The sequence below is a fragment of the Lissotriton helveticus genome, chromosome 4_1 (genome assembly GCF_964261635.1).
Source record: "Lissotriton helveticus chromosome 4_1, aLisHel1.1, whole genome shotgun sequence".
NCBI lineage: Eukaryota > Metazoa > Chordata > Amphibia > Caudata > Salamandridae > Lissotriton > Lissotriton helveticus.
The window spans coordinates 118995029-119016816 of NC_136063.1; positions in this window are offsets into that span (position 1 = coordinate 118995029).

Below are 21788 nucleotides of genomic sequence, written 5' to 3' on the forward strand. Positions count from 1 at the left end.
AAATTATCTCTATCTGATTGTGCCTTGGAACGATGCCAAGTACGTTCCAGTGCCTTGCATCTACTTTTCTCTGTCTTTAGTTCTTGGGAATACCAATGAGCTTGGGGACGACGTGCTAAGGTGGAGGCCTTTTTTATGGGAATGGTGGCATCTAGCGAGAGATTAATAGCGTCATGAAAGGTTTTGAGGTGCTCCTCGACTGTGCTGTCGGATGACTGTGGGGGGGCATGAAATGCTTCAGCATAGATTACCGGCGAGAGTATGTGCCATTGCCTGAAGCTACGTGTGCCTGGTTTTTTGTTAGGTTCGATCGCCCTGGGTCCCACTAGATCAAATGTGATCATATGATGATCCGACCAGGTTAAAGGGAGCATTTGTTTGTAGATTAAGTCCCGGGAGTTTGAAAGTACTTGGTCTAACGTGTGGCCTGCATTATGTGAGGGTACATTGTTTTTTTTTATCAGGCCAAGATCAGATACTTCTCTAAAAAAAATGCAGAGTCCCAGAGTCGAGTGCATTATCACTATGAATGTTGAAATTTCCCAGCAGGATCAATCTGTTAGTGGAGATAACATGAGGAGCAATCATCTCCGAGAAGATTGAAATTGAGTCGGCAACAGGGCCTGGGAGACGGTATACAAGTGCACCTTTCCAGCTGAGTTGTGAATGGAGGTCTATTCTAAATATAATCACTTCTAGATTAGTGCTCTGGTGTTGGTCTAGGACTGTGGCTTTTATAGGATCTTTATAAACAATGGCGGTCCCACCTCCAGCTTTCCTGGGTCTATCTAATTTTAGGATCCTGTATCCATCAGGCAAAGCTGTTGCAATATCCGGGGCAGAGGTGGACTTAAGCCAAGTTTCTGTGAGAAACCCGAGGTCTGGGTTTGAAGAGGAGAGAAAGTCCCAGATGTGGGTCGCGTGTTTGGGGAGAGAGCGCACATTGGCTAAGAAGGCTTTCCAAATATGGTCAACGGGGGTTTCCTCCATGGCTTGGGTGCTATGGTGTGAGGTGCTGATGTTAATGGGAAGGCTATGAAATTTACAAAACCGGCAAGAAATAGGGCCTTCCATGCTTAGGGGCTACTGATATTTGCAGCGATGGCTCACGGAGGCCAGATCACCCAAATTTTCAGCAAGGTTGGCAAGATTAAATAGTTCCTGGCTGGAATAGGTGATCTTCCCATTAACTTTGGGAGTGGAAACCCTAGTTATGGGAAAACTGACATGGTGGCTGGCACCTGGCGAAGATCTGGCACGGACGGGCGCAGGCGGGCTTGCCTTTGGCGTGCCCGCTGCACTCGTCCGCTGAACGGTCGGTTGACCGCTGACATTTATACCCGGATAGGGCGGGGGATACAGAACGACTAGTCTGCACCCAACAGTCCTTCCAAAATGGCCACTAACCCCCTGTGCGTTCCACTGCAGCACTTAATCGCCTGCGGGGACCGGGGTTCGAGCACAGTGAGGAGGAGGAGGTGGGTAACAGAGTGCAAAATAGGCATAGTGCAAAAGTGCAACTGAACAGGTTAAAAATGTTAAAGTAGACAACTCTTTCCTGACTTCCCCGGCTTCCGCCTCAGGGACTAGACGTTTACCTCTATATGTCAACCAGTACCTATGTGGGAGCGAGGCTTAAGTAGCGGCAGGGGCGGGGGATACAGAACGACTAGTCCGCACCCAACAGTACTTCCAAAATGGCCGCTAACCCCCTGTGCGTCCCACCGCAGCACCTAATCGTCTGCGGGGACCAGGGTTCGAGCGCGGTGAGGAGTAGGAGGTGGGTAACAGAGTGCCAAATAGGAAAAAAGTGCAAAAGTGCAACTGAACAGGTTAAAAAAGTTAAAATAGACAACTCTTTCCTGACTTCCCCAGCTTCCGCCTCTGGGACTAGAAGTTTACCTCTAAATGTCAGTTCACTCTTGAAGGCTAACTGTTCTCCATAGGCCAGAATGGGCAGTTAGAATATTACATTCTTATAACCCTAACTGACTCAGGGAATATGGTCGAGATTTGAATTTAATATGGCTGAACTCAAAATAATAAAAGACATATTTTTAGTAAAGTTGGTTTTAATATTCTGTGTTTGAAAATACCACTTTTAGAAAGTGGGTATTTTCGTGCCTAACTGTCCAGGTATGCCTCTGCTAGGTTGTCTATTCCTTGTCTGGGTTTGTGAGGGACAGGGTTGGGGGATTCCAGGAGACAGACTGGGGCAGCCCAGTAGTAAATAGAGAGATCTGCATCTAGATTTGCTGGCTACACCTCCAGTGGGTTGTCTGCTGTATCTGCCCTGCACTGTGAAAGGAGAGGAGGAATCTTATCAACAGAGTGCTCCAGAGCTGTATCTTCCCTCCCCTGTGCTGGCTCTATCTCCTGTGGGGTGGCTGATGTCTCTGCCCTGCACAGGGAAAGGAAGAAGAGATCCATGTAAACAAAGTGCTCAGGAACTGGTTTGGACTAGGCAGAGGCCTCTCTGCCTTCAGAGAACCAAGGGATTTGGGGTATAAATGTTGGGACCCTGATCCCAAGAAATTCGATCACTTATGGACAAGAAACCTTTCACCCAAGGAGAAGAACAAAGGAAGCTACAGGAGTTGTACTGCCCCTCTGCCAGTGTGCTGTTTGCTGGGTTGGCCTGCAGTGGTTGCTTTATTGCCAAGACAAAGGAAGGAGAAGGAACTTTGTAAGGACTTTCATCTACAGAATATTCTCCAAGGGCTTGAACTGTGCTTGCCTCCTGCTGAAGTCTCAGGGACAAAAGACTTCACCTCCATCTCCCCACTGAATTTCCTTGCTGGGAATTCTGAATCCAGATATTTGTGTGCCACTGGGAGCTGGAAGCACCACGCATCGAGAAGAAGCATGTCGCCGCCACAGCTGAAATTGACGCATCGCCGGAGAAGCGAGCTTTTGCCGCATCTCCCTGGAAGCGTGTGTTCATCGAAGCTGCCTGCTGTCGTATCACCAGAGAAGTGTAACGCCATCAAAAGAGTCGCAGGGCCTGTCACGGCTACAAATACAAAGTCTTTGCAAGGTTGAAATGGCGTTATTGCAACATTATTGCATCGCCGCATCAAGGGCGCCATCTTCTTGCATCGCAAATGGATCATCACATCGCATCAAGGCACCATCTTGTACACCGCAACGGGCCTGCAGGCTGAGAATCTACGCATCACCTCCGCACCGGTAAGGATCATGACGCATCCCCTACTCTGCGCAAGCATTAAGGCACGAAGGATCATCTCCCCCGGATCACAGAAACGACGCATCTCCCCTTTTGAGAGCCTTTTGTTTACTTTGCGTTACGCATCCAGGTATTTTGTTGAGAACTTTGTTGCATTCATCATCAAATAGAACTAAGCAAGGTTTTATCATCTTTATGCAATCTTAAGTGTAGTATTGTGGACTTTTGCCGTTTGTGGTCTTGTGTTTAAGTCTATATAAAGAATACTTTTTTTATAAAACCTGTGTCCATCTGTAGTGTATTATTGTGCACATTCACAAATGCTTAACACACTGCCTTTGAGATAAGCCTGTCTGCTTGTGCCAAGCTACCAAGGGGGTGAGCATGGGTTATTACGGAGTGTAATCCCCTTTTCCTGACTTAGAAGTAAGGGTAACTATTTGGACAACTAGAGACCCCCAGATCTAACACTAACATGCTGCATCACTCCATATGCCTGCTTCAAGCAGGAATAAGGTTTTGATGCAGTGGAGTCATAAAAGTGACTCTGTGAAGTCTTGTAGATTTCAGTGCGTCACTTTTACGAGGCTTTCCTATGTTGGAATGCCCACCCTCCATACATTATACTTGATGCAGGTATAATGTAGCGCAAGGCTCTACAACGTGACCCATCTCCGTAGATGCCTCACATTGTAAATATGTTGCATAGTGGCACATTGTTTGCGACACCGATGCATCACAGAAGTGAAACAACAGTGTTGTAAAGATGTCGCAAGGGGCTTGTAAACCTGCCCCTAAGGCTGTAACGAACATTCCTCACTATGTTTGGAATGCTGGAAACTTTTATTACTTACTGTAATACTGCATATAAGATGCACGTAAACCCGATGTAAATGTATTTGTCCTCAATGGCTCATGCCTCTAACTGTTCTTTGGGCTGAACAGCTTAAACAAACAAACCATTCCTGTTTTGACAAAAGTAGGTACGCAGTGCTGCACACATGTGTCCGGCACAAATAGACCTACACCCAGGGAAAAAATAGCATAAGAAAAGAGTTTTGTTTATACATTTTGCACCCTGTTAGCAGACTGGACTGAGGAGAGTGGCCCATGTGATAGGTTTTGGCCTAGGGAAGGATCGTCTTAGCCCGAGGACATGACAGTAACTGAGGATTGCATCGGACATAAGGACGGAAATCCCAGCTGGAAATTTCCCTACATGGAGCAATGCCTCGCAAGGGGGAGCTGCTTTGTTAAGGATAAACCCATAGCCCCATCCAGGTTGAGAATGTGCCCACTGCAGCAGAATGAGGTGGCTGGTTTATGTATGTATCTTGATCCCAGATGGACAAAGAAAAAGTAAGAACAAAGCTACTGTCTTTGCTGGTTGGAACATAGAAATGGATTGCATGCTTTGAGAAGAACACTGCAGGTATTAGCATAGCTATGGGTGACATTAAGCGTATGTTAAACATTGCTTGCGGTGTCCAATTCACTGGCTGCAACCCTTGGTGGTGGGGGTGTACCCAGAGTAGTGCCTCATACTAACTTATGTGGCTCTGCTGAACTTGCACATATTTGTGCGTGACCAGACTGGTGTGGTGCAATCTGTATCAACTTGCACTGGACATAGTGCCTCATATTCAGAGAGGTACAGCTTTGTAATTCTTAGCTGAGTGTGATCAGAATTGCCTGGTGCAACCCAATTTGGCATGCACTCTTTATTGTGACTCCTGACCTGGGAGGTGAGAATTTACAAATCATCCCTACACGTAAAAGGGGCACCAGTCCCTGTGGCCAGATTGCATGGGTACGACCTGGATCATCATATACCGATCGGGGTGCCTATTCCTACATATGGGAAGTAATGTATTACTTCCTATTCATTGGTTGTTCCCTTGTCGACACTCATCGTGATGGACCAACCTGCCACTCCACACCTGAACTCTACTGAAGACATCATGGCACTGGTAGTAAAGAGACAGATTGACTGGGATGAATAAATGCTTGTGAGACAGTTAGAAAGTGGGTCAAGAGACGGCATGACTCCTTTGTGTTTGAGACCTGTGGGTGAACTTGTTCTGCTGCTAACCTCTTCTTTGTGTAAGTCTACCTCCTAATTAAGGTTGTTAAATATGTCCACCTGCTTGCTGAGAGACCCAGACTAAGTTTAACTTTGGTCACATGCAGCCCAGTGTCAGGCAGGCAAGAATCGTTATCTCCCATTCGTGGGTATAGGCAAATAGGGGTGAGGTGAAGGTAGAGAGAGGCTTGGGCCACGTTGTCTACAGAAGGTGATCCATATACCTGCTAGGTACCAGTGGCACCGCATTAGGGTGCTGAGTGAGTATGTGTATGTAAGAGCATGCCATACAGATTGGTTGATACCTGTCATACCACATAGTGGTGCGGATTGAGTGTGTGTGAGTGGGAGGATCAAATGTGATTCACAACACTGGCCTGTGGTGCAGTCTTACACCTTGATTAGTACCAAAAGCACAATAAATTTAGAGATTGGGTTTCACACACTTGACTTCGGCTAACAGTGCTGCTAAAAAGTATTCTTTTATTTGTGTATGTACATAATCTTGATATTATGCACCGCATAAGGGTGCACTCTCTCAATTTGAAGGGAGTTAGATTATGATGTGTCCATAGTGTGCATACTAGTGAAAGCATAACCATATGAGTGGGCCTAGTACCGCTAGCAAGATTCACAATTGTGTTTTCTCCTTAAATGTTTATGGTGGTCATGTTATAAGTATTGCATAGGCGTGCTGAACATAAACATTTTCACTCACATCCAGCATGAAGTCTCTTTTGTGATGCTCAGGACATTTATCGTGAGTGGCTGCTTTTGCCTTTGTTTTACACATTGCCTCTGTAGTGAGCCTCACTGCTCACCATGACGCTACGCAAGGTTGAGCACAGTGATAGTTCAGCCTATCTGGGAGCATCCATTCAGTTGACCAGACACTACCATTTCAAACAGCAGGCCACTTCACACCTCGTTAGGACAGCTGAGGCTAACCAATCAGAGAAGGGCAGCTGGAAGGCTGAATTTTGGTCCATCAGAAAACAAGTACAATAACTTCTTTTCTGTGATATTTATAACAATTCTAACAGTGACAAGTTGTTAGATTTATTCTAACCAGCATTTTGATACTTTGAAGTATATATTTAGCTTACTTCTATCTTTAGTTATACTTTATTTAAGTATTTCCATGTTAGGCCAAAGGCTCTATTGTGCTGCCATAGGGAAAAACAAATCTGCATTTTTCCCTTATAGGGGCATATAAAACATATTTTATAATGTCCCTGTGTATAGTTATAAGTGCACTGACGCATCTAGGGGAGACCGTAGGTGTGAAGTATGTGAAAAATAAAGTAGTGTGATACTTTGGAAGTACCTTTAATTCAAAAGTCAAATTTGAATATAATTTACATTTAAAAAACGCCTGCAAAGCAGGGATGCATTTTGAGATAACAGCAGGCAACTTAGCAAGGCATACATAAGTGCATTAAATCTGCTAGGCCTCCAAGCCTACATGCCCTACAATATACTTTGGAATTAGAGGTAGGTTGTCATTCCAATTGTAATTACACCTAATTACCATAACACTTTTAAACAGAGCACTTGTCCTGGATCTGGTTAGCAGAGGACAGGGCACAATCAGAGTATTAAACAGAAATATGGGGAGATCAGTGAAACAACGTTTTACACATTGGTCAGGGAGTATTCAGGAGTCACCCCACCAAAAAGCTAGTGGTTACATCAAAAGTGTCAACTCCCCCACATCTGGACGTATGGATGAACAGAGGAAGGCTGAACCTATTGTCTGTAAACTCCAGGGAATACTTTAGACATGGAGCTGCTGCCACTTGTATACAGAAATGAGGTTCAGAGGGACATCAAAATATGCAAAAGTCCTTCTCCTTGAGTGACCAGCTGACCACTCTTTGCACTAATTTGAAAATTGGTAGGCGAAATAGCCAATCTCCTAGATGGAACAGGAGAGTTTGCAATTGAATGAAAAACAAAATGGTTATTAAATGCGATATATATTTTTTAAGTCTAATGGCAACATCAGAACTACTTCAGAAAAGAGGAGTGCCAGATTACACATGCATACAGTTCCTCCTACCACAATAGTGCCCACAGGTGTTTGAAGTTTAGCGACCCAATGAGCAAACCTAACAACAATGGAACTAAGAATGCTGTGGGTTGGAGTTAAGGCCCTGCACTTAGTGACAACAGGGATTATTGACCAAGCTTGGGAGATCAAAATACATCATCACGAGGGCTTAGAAAAAAAATGACTGAGTGCATCTGCTCATCAGACACAGATTTGCACTATATGATAAAACAGCATTTATGATCTAATTATAATGTCAAGTATGCCTTGAAAACAAAAAATAGGGAAGGATTTTACTCAGTCTGAAGTTCCTTTTGCCCAAGGGGTAGTTTCGCAATTGTATAGTATAAAGAAACGTGTAATGTGCTTTTAATATTGACTGCTAGCTTACAGGCTCAGTTGACAGCTTGCTGATGTTCAACCAGATCCCATTTCAGGAGGTAAAAGATTGAAGGAGGATCCCTGTGGGAAAGTGGTTTGTTCTTAATGACAAGTAGGTGCCTACCACTAGGAACAAAGACACAAACTAAATATAAGGTTCACCCTAGGTCTCAATAAAATATTCTCTTCCTGCTCAACCCTTTGCAGCTTGCTGCGAGCAAATAGGCTTAACTTAGGAGTCAGGTGTGTAAAGCATTTAAAAAGATCTATAGATTAAATAAGCAGGACACAAAACGCAACAGAAATCTAACACAAGTAATGGTATTAGACTATGTTTTTATGAAAAAAAAGGACACTAAAATCCCACAAATCCAATGAAGAGAACCAGAGATATTGATCTTTAAAGAGCAAAATTACAACTAGCACCAAGAAACAAATAGCGCTCAAAGAGTTAAGCAATCATTAGGTCTCACATTTGCATGAGAAAGGGCTGTTTGGGGGACCACCATGAAGCTAGACAGGTCAGTTAAAAGTAATGAATGCAGTAGAATAAACACTCAACCTGGAATTAAAATGGCTGAGCTAATGACCCTTTATCCCATTGTTTGTTTAAATCAATTGCTGCGTGATTTTTTATAAAATGTTACTCTAGTACAACCTGTTTCTGGATGAGAGTTTGAAAATAGACTCCGGAGAACAAACTGCGTTTTGGCATCGAAAAGATAAGACAGTCAGTGACTTTAGGGAGTGAGACACAGAAAGAACAAGGGGCCAATAGTCTCGAAAGAGGCACAGAGATAAAGACCATGAAACGTAGAAAGTCAAAGATAAAATAAATTGATTGAGGCGGACAGGGAAGCAAATGCAGTTTTGAAACAGGGAGAAAAGTTCCAAAAGGCTAAATAAATACAATCAACAGAGCGGGAGGCAGCACTAGCCCAAATGTGGCATTAAGAGGAGGTGAGAGGTAGGAATGTTATATTTAGATGTAAGCAGCTATGGTGGCACAGCTGAACAGAGGCAAACAGCAGCAGACCAGGAAATCATGACAAAAGAAAGATCCCCTCAAAGTACAGATAAAGAACTATAGCGGAATGAGACAGTACTAAGTCTCAGCTGTGTCAGAGGGACGGAAGAGAAAGGGGAGGGATAAAGAGGCAGGACTGACTACAAGCAAGCAATTATTTTTAAAGGACCATAGTTGTGGCCATCCACAATTTAACACATTTACACTTACTTACAAATGTATTTTATTTATGTATGAAAGTAGTCCACAACATCACCCAAGAGTACAGCTAATCTGGTTTGCCTCTTGGAGTCTGTGACTACAACTCCCGTAATACACCTGGTCACCTTATAGTACTTTTAACAAATGTTACTCTAAACTTCACCAAACATTAACAAGAGTTCTTGCTGAAGTTCCTCTTGTGGGTTCAAAGTGTCCACAACAGCAGTACCAATGTTCTAGAAGTTCTGAGATGGTCATTGGGATGTTGGGACTACAATAATCACAATGCACCTAGCTAAATCCTTAAATGTCCACTTGACACAGACCAAGATGTGCCGTTCTTGGTATAGAAGATTCAGGTGGGCTCTGTTAACATGTAACTTTCAGATAGTCCGCTCCTTAATGTGTCCAAATCCAGGAACAGTCCTTAAGCTTTTAGTATCAGATTGTGCAGCAGGTACAGTCCTTCCAGGTTTGATCCCATGGGTGCAGTTCAGGTTTCCCACACCGCAGTCCATCTTCTCCTTGTTGTTTCAGGTAGCAGCTCCAAGGTTTTGGGCAACACTCTCATATTTATTTTTTGATCCTGGGCATCAAGCAGTTGGCAACCCTGACCAATGTAATGCAGAGTTGCAGCGAGGTGTATGAACACTTCCTCCAAAGTGTGGTATATTTGTGACTTTCAAGATGCAAAATTGCGAATCTTTCTCCTGGAGTGTTAGATCTGGCTAAGCCAATTCACTAGTGTGGCTAGGTTTCCCTAGCACTCCCTTACAGCCTTCTCACTGATATAATTACAGGGACTCCTGTTTGTCTGGGGGTGCAGGATTTAGGGGTGAGGCTGTGTCATGTCCAAACTGTCTTTGAAGGCCAGTTTGGCTCCTCCACTGCCTTCCTGCTTTGTGCACTGCAGCTTGCAGTTCTCCTCCCACAGAATGTTCTTTGTCTCAAGGCAGGCCATTTCACAACTCATTAAGGGGAATATTATCAAGAACGGCGTTAAAATTATTGCCGGTTTAGCGACAGAAAACTGCTGCTAAAGCAGCGATAATGGGTTTGATAATATGCCCTTGAGAATTCAAGTTTTCTGCTGCTAAACCGGGCAAACATTTTAACGCCATTCTTGATAATATGTCCCTAAGACAGCTTTTCCCAGGGGAGAGCAGCTGGAAGGCTAGGCTTTGATTACAGAAAAGAAAGTTCTGAACTTATTTTCTATGGCAGTTAGAATACATCTAACAGTGGCGAGTTGTTGTATTTATTCTATTATTTTGATACTTTGAGGTATATTTTTAGCTCCTTACTATCAATAGTTATATTTTAATAAAGCATTCCCATGTTAGCAGACATACCTTAATTGTGTAGGAATCTAGGACCCTAGTGTAATTTTCCTGAATCATGCCCATATGTAGGTATAAATTACCCGATCCTTATATAAGCATAGAAATCATTACCATATTTAGACTGAGCCTATGTAGCCTAAATACGGCAAGGCTATTTCCACTAAGGTCCGAGAATCAACAACGATTTCTTAGAGAAACCCGTCTTCAGCAGCTAGGGACTTCCCATTGCCTGAATACTAATATATCTGGGAAATCATGGAGTTTTCAAAGAACTGAGCCTTTGATGACGTTATTATGTCCAATCATATGTCAAACTCGGCATTTGGCCAGACAAACACACGGTGGTTTGAAGCAGATCAACTATCTACTTGCCCGACGCCCTGCTGCTGCAAGTGCCGAAGGAAGCCGACCCTCCAGCTGACGCACTGAGAAACGCTGTCTTTTCTTCTGCCGAGAAATCCACCTCCAGTGTTTCTAGGCTACCCGTGCGAGTTGCTAGTAAATCGAGTCCTGCGAGAGAGATACAAGACCTCCGTCATTCTAAAACCAAGGTACGGAGCTGATTAGACCCTTAGAGAATTCTTGGAGTAGATTCCTGGCAGAAAAATACTAAACTTAGGCTACACCTCACTTACTCCGTCCCTTGTACTAGACTTAGGTCAGGTACACCGGGGTAGGCGTATTTTAGAACCACCAGTTGAGTACTTTTAGTCATTATTTATCACTGTATGTATTTTATGTATTCTATGTTATTTTAAATGGCTTAGAAACCATACCATGCATTTACAGTACTACTTTATAATACTTTTCGTGTTATATGCTTTGTACTTTATAACCAGTATTACGATTGTAGCAGTACATTTTCTTATGCTTGAGAAATAAGACTGTTCAATAAATACTTTTGATTGAAAACGCCCGTCTCTCTATTTCTCAGCAACTCTGGTGAAACGAAGCATGCACAATTTACTGTGTGAAATAGTTATCTATTGTTTCCGCGACTCTAGAGATTGATTTCTTATTCTTGGGAACAAAGTTGTCATGTTTATGCGGTTGTCAGAAACTAATCCCTTCCTGTGAATTCGAGAAAGTTTCTAGTGACCACTGAGCTAGCTGGCACTCACAATTAAGTTTAATATATTCGGTAGAGACCTAGTCGACCCCAGTCCTACGTCTAAACTGCAGGATATATTATTCCAATGTGCAGAGCCTATTGGGATTATAGGAACTACACTACACCTTTACATCCAAAGTCGAAAAAGCATATAATTTAAGTTTAAAAGCAACCTGCAAGGCAAGGCTGGCTTTTAAAATGATAACAGGCACCACAACAGTGCGTACTTACGTTCATTAAATTGACTGGGACTCTAGAACTACATGTCCAATCACAGACTAGACACTTACACTAGGTTTTCAGTGTCAATTGTAATTATACCTAATTACCATGTACTTTTAATCAGAGCACAGGATCTTGGTTTGGTTATCGGAGCTCAGGGCACAATCAGAGTCCAAAAAACAGCATAAAGTAGGCAAAATGGGGGAATAAAGTGGGTGGATACTGCAAACAGGTGCTGGTTTCTCACACAACCAGCCAATAGCCCTGGATCCTTAACCAACCCTGGGAGAGTATTACTGGTCAAAGAACACCTTACGGTCTAAGTATTTCTTGAGCCCTGGGTTCTCTGTCTCTGTTTATCTGAGTTAGGAAGGGATCTTCCCTCCTCCTTTTTAGGGTTCTGGGGATCTGAGGGAGTCTTTGTGGCTTTTGTAGACCTAACCCCCACCTACCTGGAGTATTGTGAAGCGCTCTGACGCCTTCGGGTAAAGTCTGCGGTATATAAAAACGAATAAATAAAATAAATCAAACCTTGGTAGCTGGCTGCGAGCTCAGACCAATTAGGTCTCGTTACATCATATGCATTTACAACCCATACCATTACAGCGCATACCATTTCAACAACTGCTTTGTTACATCATTTACCATTACAATGCAAGTCATTACAACGACTTGCTGTAGGGGGGACTGGATTTTCGAATAGTATAATTTACTATTCCAATTCCAGTCTGTACAACAGTAGGGAAGGTGTTGGATTTTAAATCCAACACCTTCTGCCCACTACAGCAAGTCTTTGTAATGACTTGCGTTGTAATGGCCTGCAGTGTATCGCATGCGTGGCAATCAATGTTTACAGGTCACACTTATACACTTACTTCTATAATGGGATCTTGCTGAAGAAAAGTGGTCCACAGCATGAGTCAAGGGTTCAGATACTCTGGCTTGCTTCTTGGGGTCTGGGACTACAACTCCCGCATAACACCTGGTGAATTTCTGCAGCTTTATACTAAAGTTGCTCCAAACTTCTCCAAAGTTCTAAAACCTTTTCCTGCATTTCCTCCTTTGGGTTCAAAGTGTCAAATGGATGCACTCCATTGTGTGGACTTCTTGGTGGAGACGATTCAGAAGGGCTCTGTTAACATATTGCTTTCAGAGAATCCTTTTGAAGCCAGGCAAGGTATTGAGAGCCAGATTATGTAGCAGGTACAGTCCTTCAGAGTGCATTCCTTTGGGTACAGATCAGGGTTCCAGCAGGGCTGTCCTTTTCCTCTTTGCTGTTTCAGGCAGCAGATTTGAGTGGATGGACAACACTCCCATATGTATTCATAGTTCTGGGGTATGAAGCAATGTGGCACACCTCCCAATGGAATGCAGGGTACCAATGAGGTGTATGCCCACTTCCTCTAAAGTGTGGCATATTCCTGACCGAGAAATCAATAGTCTTCCAGCAGACACAATGGAGAAACTCTCTCCTGGATGGTTAGATCTGGCTAAGCCAACCCACTGCTGTGACTATAATAATAATACATTCTTTATTCGGAAATTCAGTATTAGAAATCCATAAAAGCAATGTTAATACATAGTAAGTAAATGGTAAGAAATTTTTGAACATGAGTTTTAAAATACAGAGTAATTTCATAGAAAATGATAAGTTTCACGAAACTATTTACAATACTATGAATTAGAAAAAATTACTTTACAGATTTTTTCTGTGTCTGTATATGCATTTTAGAAAATTAAGAACATGATAGCAGGTCATTTCAGTATCCAAGAGCTGTAAACTCAACATAGCAGGACGACACTGCCTAAATCCCCAAGATTTTAACAGAGACAATAACCAAAGTTTGCGATGTTCATGATAAAATTTACAAAACAATACTGTATGTAAAGTGGTTATAATGACTTTTCATCACAGGGACACAGGGGTAAAATCGTATCCCATGCATTTGCTACTGGGAAAGCTACTAGCCTGTGAAATAGATTTAATCTGAATCTTATCAAAAGAAAACGATCGAAAACACTGATTTTAAGATTTAAGTAAGGCTGGATGGAAAGGGTGGATTGAACCATTACAGCATGTTGGACAGACGATTTGCCTGCTTCAGTTTGTAGTCTCAGATTTTGCAAATGTCCCAGGGCTAGTGTTTGTAGTTGTTTTTTTGAGAGTTCACTGATTTTTTCGGGAGTCGAATAGTATTTTTCGGCCCCAAGGTCAATAAAAAAGTTCCTGATGTAAGCTAGCCATTTTATTTTTAGAGCATGGTCTAGTGTCATAGCATCTGCCACTATTGTCTTAGTGAGGGCGTTTTTTTCTGAGGTCCAAATACGGCGCCATAAGAGTAGCGGTTGTATTCTTGCCAAGTCCTCAATGTATGGGACGCCTAGTTCAACATGACATGCATACGTAGAGGATCGCTTTGGGGCCATTAAAAGGAACCTCAGAAAATTATTTTCTGCAATTTGCAGGGAAGAAACATCCATATGACCCCATACACTAGCTCCATATAGTGCTGTTGATTGGCACTTAGCTCTGTAAATGGCTAGTAGTTCCAGGGGCGGTCGTTTTCCCAATTTTTGTGAGAAAGACACCAAGGCCGCTATCGCTCTCTTAAAGCTATGTTTCCTTGCTTCCACTGCCATTTTCCAGGACAATTTGTTATCTATTGTAATACCCAAGTAACAATATTCGGTTGCAAACTCTATTTTTTGATTTTTGAGGATTAAATCTTTAGGGTGTTTTCTCCCGACACCTGCCGTCATCACAAAGGTTTTTTTCACATTTATGTGCAGGTCTAGAGTGCCCATAAAGAGAGAATATCTATTAAGTATCCTCTGAAGTTCGCGGGGAGTCCGCGCCAGCAAGACAGCATCGTCCGCATAGAGTAGAGCGGGAATCGGGCGTTGTTTTGCCTGTGGGAGGTCCTGGGCGCCCCTCAAAAGCTCAACCTCCAAGTTGTTAGTATAGAGGGAGAAAAGGAAAGGCGCCAGGACACATCCTTGTCTGACTCCACGCACTACTCTAAAGGACGCTGACAGCTCACCCTTTGTACCATAGCGGACTCTGGCAGAGGGTTTGGAGTACATTTCTCTCAGAAAATTCAGGAGTGGCAGATCAACCCCCATTTGTGACAAGAGGGACCACAATTTGGTATGAGAAACACAGTCAAACGCGGATGACAAGTCCACATAGATCATATATAGTTTGTCCTTCTTTGCATGTATGTATTTTCCGATGATAATGGAGAGGTTTAGAGCTTGTTCCACAGTTCCGAAACCCTCCCGGAAACCAAATTGCAACTCAGACAGGATGCCTCTCTCCTCCACCCATTTTTGAAGTCGCTCCAGGATCATCCTGCCTGCTATCTTTCCCAGTGAGTCCAGCAGAGATATTGGGCGGTAGCAGGCGGGATCCTGGCGATTGCCCTTCTTGAAAATCGGTACCATCACAGACCTTGTCCAAGACTCCTGGATTCCTTTCTTTGCAGCTGCCGTGCATACCCTGGTGATGATAGGGGCCCAGAGATCTGTATTATATTTAAAAAAGTCTACCGGGACTCCGTCCGGTCCTGGAGCTTTTCCGTTTTTGCTTGATTTCAGGGCCAAAAGGACCTCAGACATTTTAAAGTCTATTTGGATGGGGTAGGATGGAACTACTAAGTTTCTATCTTCAATTTCTTGTTCTGTTGGTTGTTTTTGGAATTTTTTTGAAAAGTGTGATACCCATTCAAACTCATCTATAGCAACTTAAATTTTTGGGATTTTATCGTCAACCAAAAATGGGGCTCTCACTACTCTCCAAAATGCCTGGCTGTTTTTTTCCTGGGCACTAGAGTGGAGTTCATCCCACAAAGCTTGCTTTAACTCCGCCTTTCTCTTTTTCCTGATAGCAAAGTATTCCTTTCTTAGTGCGGATATAACGTGGGGGTCCCTTTCATCCTTATTTAGTGCTATTTTGAGTTTTGAGTGAGCCTGGGTGCATTCATGATTAAACCATCCTTTGATTTGTTGGGGGCCTACTTTATGTTTTACTGTGAGTAGAGATTTGGTTTCTTCCATGATTTGGGCAAAGTTACTAAGAAGTTCCTCATCTTCTGTCTGTATGTCTAAACATTTCTTAATTTGGGGGTATGCCAATTTTATCAGATCTTTGATAAGTTCCCCTGGGTTTTTTTCCCCCCACTTTATTGTATACCCATTTATTTGGCCCAGATTTATATTATCCTGGGTCAATGCACTAGCTAATGTCACAGGTAGGGGTTGTTGATAGTTTAAAAACATTTCCAATTTAAGAATGGAATGATCACTTAAAGTGTTGGGTAAAACTTCAAACTGGTTAACTCTAGTTTGTAAACTAGCCGATATTATAATATAGTCAACTGTAGTACTAAATCCCCTTCCTACATATGTCGGTTCTAGAGAATTAGTTCTATCATCTGGGGTGTTTACTACTTGAAGGTCCAGGTCTGATAGAATATCGTTCATTATTCCACCGATGTGACTAAGTTTCCCTACCACTCCCCTTCCAGCCCACTCAATAATCGATTTAGTGGGGCTACTATTTGGTTGGTGGTGCAGTATTTTGAATGAAGACTTTTTGAAGACTCTTTGGCCCCTCCACCACGTTCCTGCCTTGTGCTCTGCAGCTTGCAGTTCTCCTCCCATAGGAAATTCTTTGTCTCAATGCAGCTCATTAAGACAGTTTGGCTCAGACTGGCAAAGCAGGAGAGAGCCTCTGGAAGGCTGGATTTTGACTTACAGAAAAGAAATGTCTATACCTTATTTTCTGTTATAGAATACATTTTGATATTTTGAAGCATCCATATAGCTCCATTATTTCAATAGTTCCACTTTAATAACATATTGCCATGTTAGCTGACAGAGTTGTTGTGAGTCAATTGGGAAAAAATAAAATTGGCAGCATTTCCCTTACCTGGGCACACAAATGATATTTTATCATATCACTCTTTATAGTTACAAGGCACTCTACCACTGGTGCACCTAGGGGAGATCTCAACCATGACGTATATGTAAAACAAAGGTATTTTGAAACTCTGTTGGTATCTTTAATTCCACAGTCAAATTTGCAAGTAATTTAAGTTTGAAAGCAGCCTCCAAAATGGTGACAGGCACCACAGTAGTGCACACTTAAGTACATTCAATCGACTGGGCCTCTAGTCCCACATGCCCTACCACATGCTAGGGTCTTACAGAGAGATTGTCAGTAACAATTTGAGTTATACTTAATTACCATGCACTTTTAATCAGAGCACAGACTCTGTGTCTGGTTAGCAGAGCCCATGGTACATTCAGAGTAAAAAAAAAATCAGCATCTAGTAGTGAGAATAGGAGGCAAAAGTTAACAGGTACTTGTTTCTCACAATCCCTAACTTAATACAGGTTGCAGTTTTTCCGAGTCATCATATTAGATTTTTTAAATATGTAGCGTATCAAAGTGTATGAGAGACTTTGCATGCTTGTCTCTTAGAAGTGAGTTCTCAAAAACTATCTGCTCTTCACAACTGCTCTGCATGTCAGATAAAAGTTCTGTCAGCCTGTAATAGTAGATGTATCTAGTCCTTTCATTCCTTTTGTGATAATGAAACATACAAAGGGCAAGGAGGGACCTTTTTTTAAAAAGCACACGCTCTGAGTATGGATGTTTTAGTGGTTGATCACAAAAAAGAAATACAATGCAGCAGTTGACAATAAAAACTCTGAATAGTATTAAAGGAATGTTCTCAATGCAATAATGTTAAGTAGGTATATCTAATGTGCTCTTAACATCATCTGCCTGGGCCCACCAGGGTATCTGTTTCAATACAACAGAGGTGATGAAAAGCACAATTATGAAAGGATTGTTTTTATAACTCTTCAGGACAATCAGACACATTTCGTGCTATAAGATTCATTTGCATTCTATAAAATAATGCGTACAAGTCTTATTTACACGGTGATGCAGTACTTACTTGGTTTGTTCAGGGTTAACACTTTGCTAGTAGTAGGAATAACTAGATCACCAACAAAGAAGAAATCCAAAAGTTAATATTAGATTTGGAGATTCAAAGAAATTCAATTTGGATGTAAATATTTCAATTTTTTTCCAGCAATTCTCAGCCCACTCTAGGATGGAGTTTTGGCCCTTATTGAAAAGAACAGACGGCTATAAAATCGCTTAATATGTAGATCAAAACCAATGATACTGCAAAGAACACTCCCAGGGCTACCATAAAAGGAATGTGGCATGGTTTATTGAGGAAAAGACTATGTAATTTGTTTCCAAATTCTTGGACAGTCTTTGGTCTATGTTTGCTTTTGGAGTGACAAAAACAGTGAGCTTTACAAAGCATATATCATATACAATTTAATATACTCATAAATAGAGGCTGTAATTACTGAAATATGTATACATAGTTAAGGACATACATTTACATATATATTTATATCACCCAGTCTTTCCCCGGCAGAAAGAAGTTGAGCAGCACACATTACAGTGGAATTTATCGTTTCATTTCAAAAGTACAGTGTTCCCCTTCCTGATGCATTTCGGCCACCTTGGCCTTTCTCAAAGGGAAGGAACAAAGGCCTCTATATATATAGTTATAGAACTAAATTGGAAATAGAGCCTTTATCTCTCTGCATTAAGGTGAAATCAATGCTCCTTAAGAAAACAAATGCTTCCAAATTCATTAATATAACCTCTGATGATTAATTTGCACAAGAAATCAGCTCAATTGAATACTAAACTGCCACTTTGAAACCAAGAAATCACTAGAGACATTTCCAGGGTGAAAGGAAACGGTTCAAGTAGGATGCCAGACATGGTGGCTGGTGAGTTTATTATGTGATATTTCATGGATATATTCTGGCAAAAAAGAACTAGTGCAGAGTGAAAATGCATCAGAATTATTATGCATGCAGTTCTGTCTGCTACAAAATGCCTACTGATATTTTTGGATTAGAGATCAGTTATGAGTGAACATGATGGATATTGCCTGGGCTGCTGTGGTTTAAAGTTGTGATCTTGCACTTGGTGATTATTGAACAGATTTTGAGGACATACTAAATGTCAATTCTATACTATAAACGAATTGTAACATACTGTCAGAAAATACCTCTTTTTGAGTGGTAACCCCTATTTTTGCTGAATGGTATTTCAGGTTTTTTGCCTCTGCACACTGGGGCACTGCTGATTGGATCTCAGTGCATGCGCTTTGACTCCCTAAAACATAGTAACATCGGCTATTACCAAATTTGAATATCTTTAACTTCCCAGTAATATCACAGTATATGGTGCAGGAAAAGCCCCAACTTAAATATCACAGGAGGAGTGAAACACATATGTGGCTATTCACAAGGCAAACAAGTAAATCTTCGTTTCAGGCCAGCATGCGCAGCCTGACTGCTGCTGGCTTTAAACCTGAATGGGAATCTTTCAAAATAAACTTCATTGACAGCTAGGAACTCTTCTCTGAAATATTAATTCACCATACGTGTGCCTTGTTAACTACATGTTAGGGCGCAAATAGTTTAAAAAAATGGAAGGTGTAAGAATTTAAAGGTGGCATGATCCTACAGTGACTTGTCCCTAAAAGCTAGTTCCATGAATTAAGACTGCAGTTATTTCTTTGAGAAAAAAAATCCAACATTAAATTCCATTTTTGGTAGCTTTGATTCGGAATAAGGTACAGAGTCAATTCAACCACTGTTTTCGATATTCAGTAAATATTTCAAAACTTACATTTTGCCTGCTTTCAACTCCAGTGAGCTAATTATAATTAGCCTATCCAGTTAATGCCATCCCCATCAGGTTTTCCTCTTAATGAGAATTTAAACAGAAATAATGGCTTTGGCCTTTTGACATGAAGTTCAGGTATAAGGTATGCAAATCGTGCTTTCTCAGGAAGGGCAGTTAGAGAGGGCTGAGGAACTTCTGTAACTTAATTTTATAAGGAAGCAAGACCACTGACTCATGGTCAGTGAAATTGCTTTCCCCCTCGCAGCTCCACCCTCAAGTGAGGCCATCCCTAGAGCCCCTGCACTCTCGAGCGCTGGTGTTCGAAGCCCTCCTCCACCCGCAGGTTTTACCTGCACATTTTAACAGAAAAACAGCTCCGCACATTTATCAGTCTCAAATGTGTAAAATACACAATAAAGTAGATTTAAGACAAAACTGTTTTCCCAAAAAAGAGTCGATGTGATCGTGTAATATTGCACTTCAGCCTATATTCATTTTTCTTTTAAAATCATTATTAGCAACTGATGTTTGCAAAAAACACTTTTTAAAGAAAAATTAATTTTACACATTTGATACTTATAAGTGTGCTGGGCAGTTTTTCTCTTGTATGGTATTGTAGAGACCAGGTAGTTTAATTCTTGTTTCTCACTACTGGGACCTAGGGGATTGTGTCTCAAGCTCTTTTGTACCTTACTTTCTGTTTAAAATATAGGCATGTCAAGACTGGTGCGGGTATATATGCTTTGATGCCTAATTTTGAGTGATATATTTATCTGCACCTCATCCCTGGTGGTCCAAAGTACCTCTGTCTCCTTTCTCTCGCTCTGCTCTTTCTCTCCGTTTCCACTTGTTTTTCACTGATTTCAATCTCCCCCTTTTACTCTCCTTCTGTGTCTTTCCTCTGTTATCTCCCCTTTCCACTACCCCTCTGTGTCTCTCCTCCGTTTTCACTTGTTTTCTTACTGATTTCATTCACCCCTTTACTCCTCCTCTCTGTCTTTCCTCCCTTTTCATTTGTTTTTTACTGAGTTCAATCTCCCCCTTTCACTCCTCCTCTGTCTTTCTTCGTTTTTCACTTGTTTTTCACTGATTAAATCTTCCCCTCTCACTCTCCTTCTGTGTTTTTTCCCCACTTTTCTTGCACCTTTCACTCCCTCATTTTCACTCTTTCCTCTCTTTTGCCTTTCCTATTTTTCTCTGCTGCCCCCGCAGCACCTCCCCCCAGCATGACCAAAGCAATCGGACCAGTCAAGCTCCCCTCCCCACTCCCGCTTCCCAGCTGTCCATCCCTTCCCGACCCCTATTTAATGGCGGCCGCAGCGGAGACAGGTTAGCAAGACCACTGACTCATTGTCAGTGAAATTGCTATCCCCCCTCGCAGTTCCACCATCAAGTGAGGCCTTCCCCCAAGCCCCTGCACTCTCGAGTGCTGGTGTTCGAGGAGCTCCTCCACCCGCAGATTTTACCTGCACCTAATCCCTGGTGGTCCAGTGGACATCGGTCTCCTTTCTCTCGCTCTGCACTTTCTCACTATTTTCACTAGTTTTTCACTGATTTCAATCGCCTCCTTGAAATCTCCTATGTCTTTCTTCCGTTATCTCTAGTTTTTTACTGATTTCAATCTCCCCCTTTCACTACTGCTCTGTCTCTCTCATCCGTTTCCACTCATTTTTTACTGATTCCAATCTCCCCTTCACCACCTCTGTGTCTTTCCTCCGTTTTCACTTGTTTTTACTGATTTCTATCTCCCTATTTCACTCCCCCTCTGTCATTCTTCCATTTTCACTTGTTTTTCACTGATTTAATCTTCCCCCTCTACTCTCCTTCTTTTTCTTTCCCCACTTGTGTCGCACCTTTCACTACCTCATTTTTACTCTTTCCTCTCTTTTGCCATTTCTGTATGTTTTTCCCCTGCAGCTGCTGCCCCCGTGGCCCCTCCCACCCAGCATGTCCAATTCGACCAGCCCAATCCAGCTCCCCCCTCTCCCGCCTCCCAGTTTTCCAACCCCCCGACCCCTACCTAATGGCAGCCGCTGGCGCGCCGAAGGCGTGCCAAAGGCAAGACCATCTGCGCCCATCTGCGACCCGACCGCAACCTGCGCCAGGAACCCTGGACCTCCTCAACGCCAACGCTACGACCCAGTGGCATCCATGCTCTCAACCCAGGACGCAAACAACAACTGCAAGCTAGCATCACCAGTCGACACCCACGGAAGCTTCAGCTGTCCCCGCTGCCAGCATACCTTCAGCACTGCTAAGACTATGAACCCGCGCAATCCGCCTGCAAGACCACAACCCAACTGAAGACCCTGCAATGCATCCTCCTCAACGTCTGATCCCTCCACAAACATGCCACCAAAAACTGGGACCTCCTCGACATCACTACCCTGGATGTAGCGTTCTTCACGAAACATGGCCCAACACCACCTCGGGACTGGACATCGC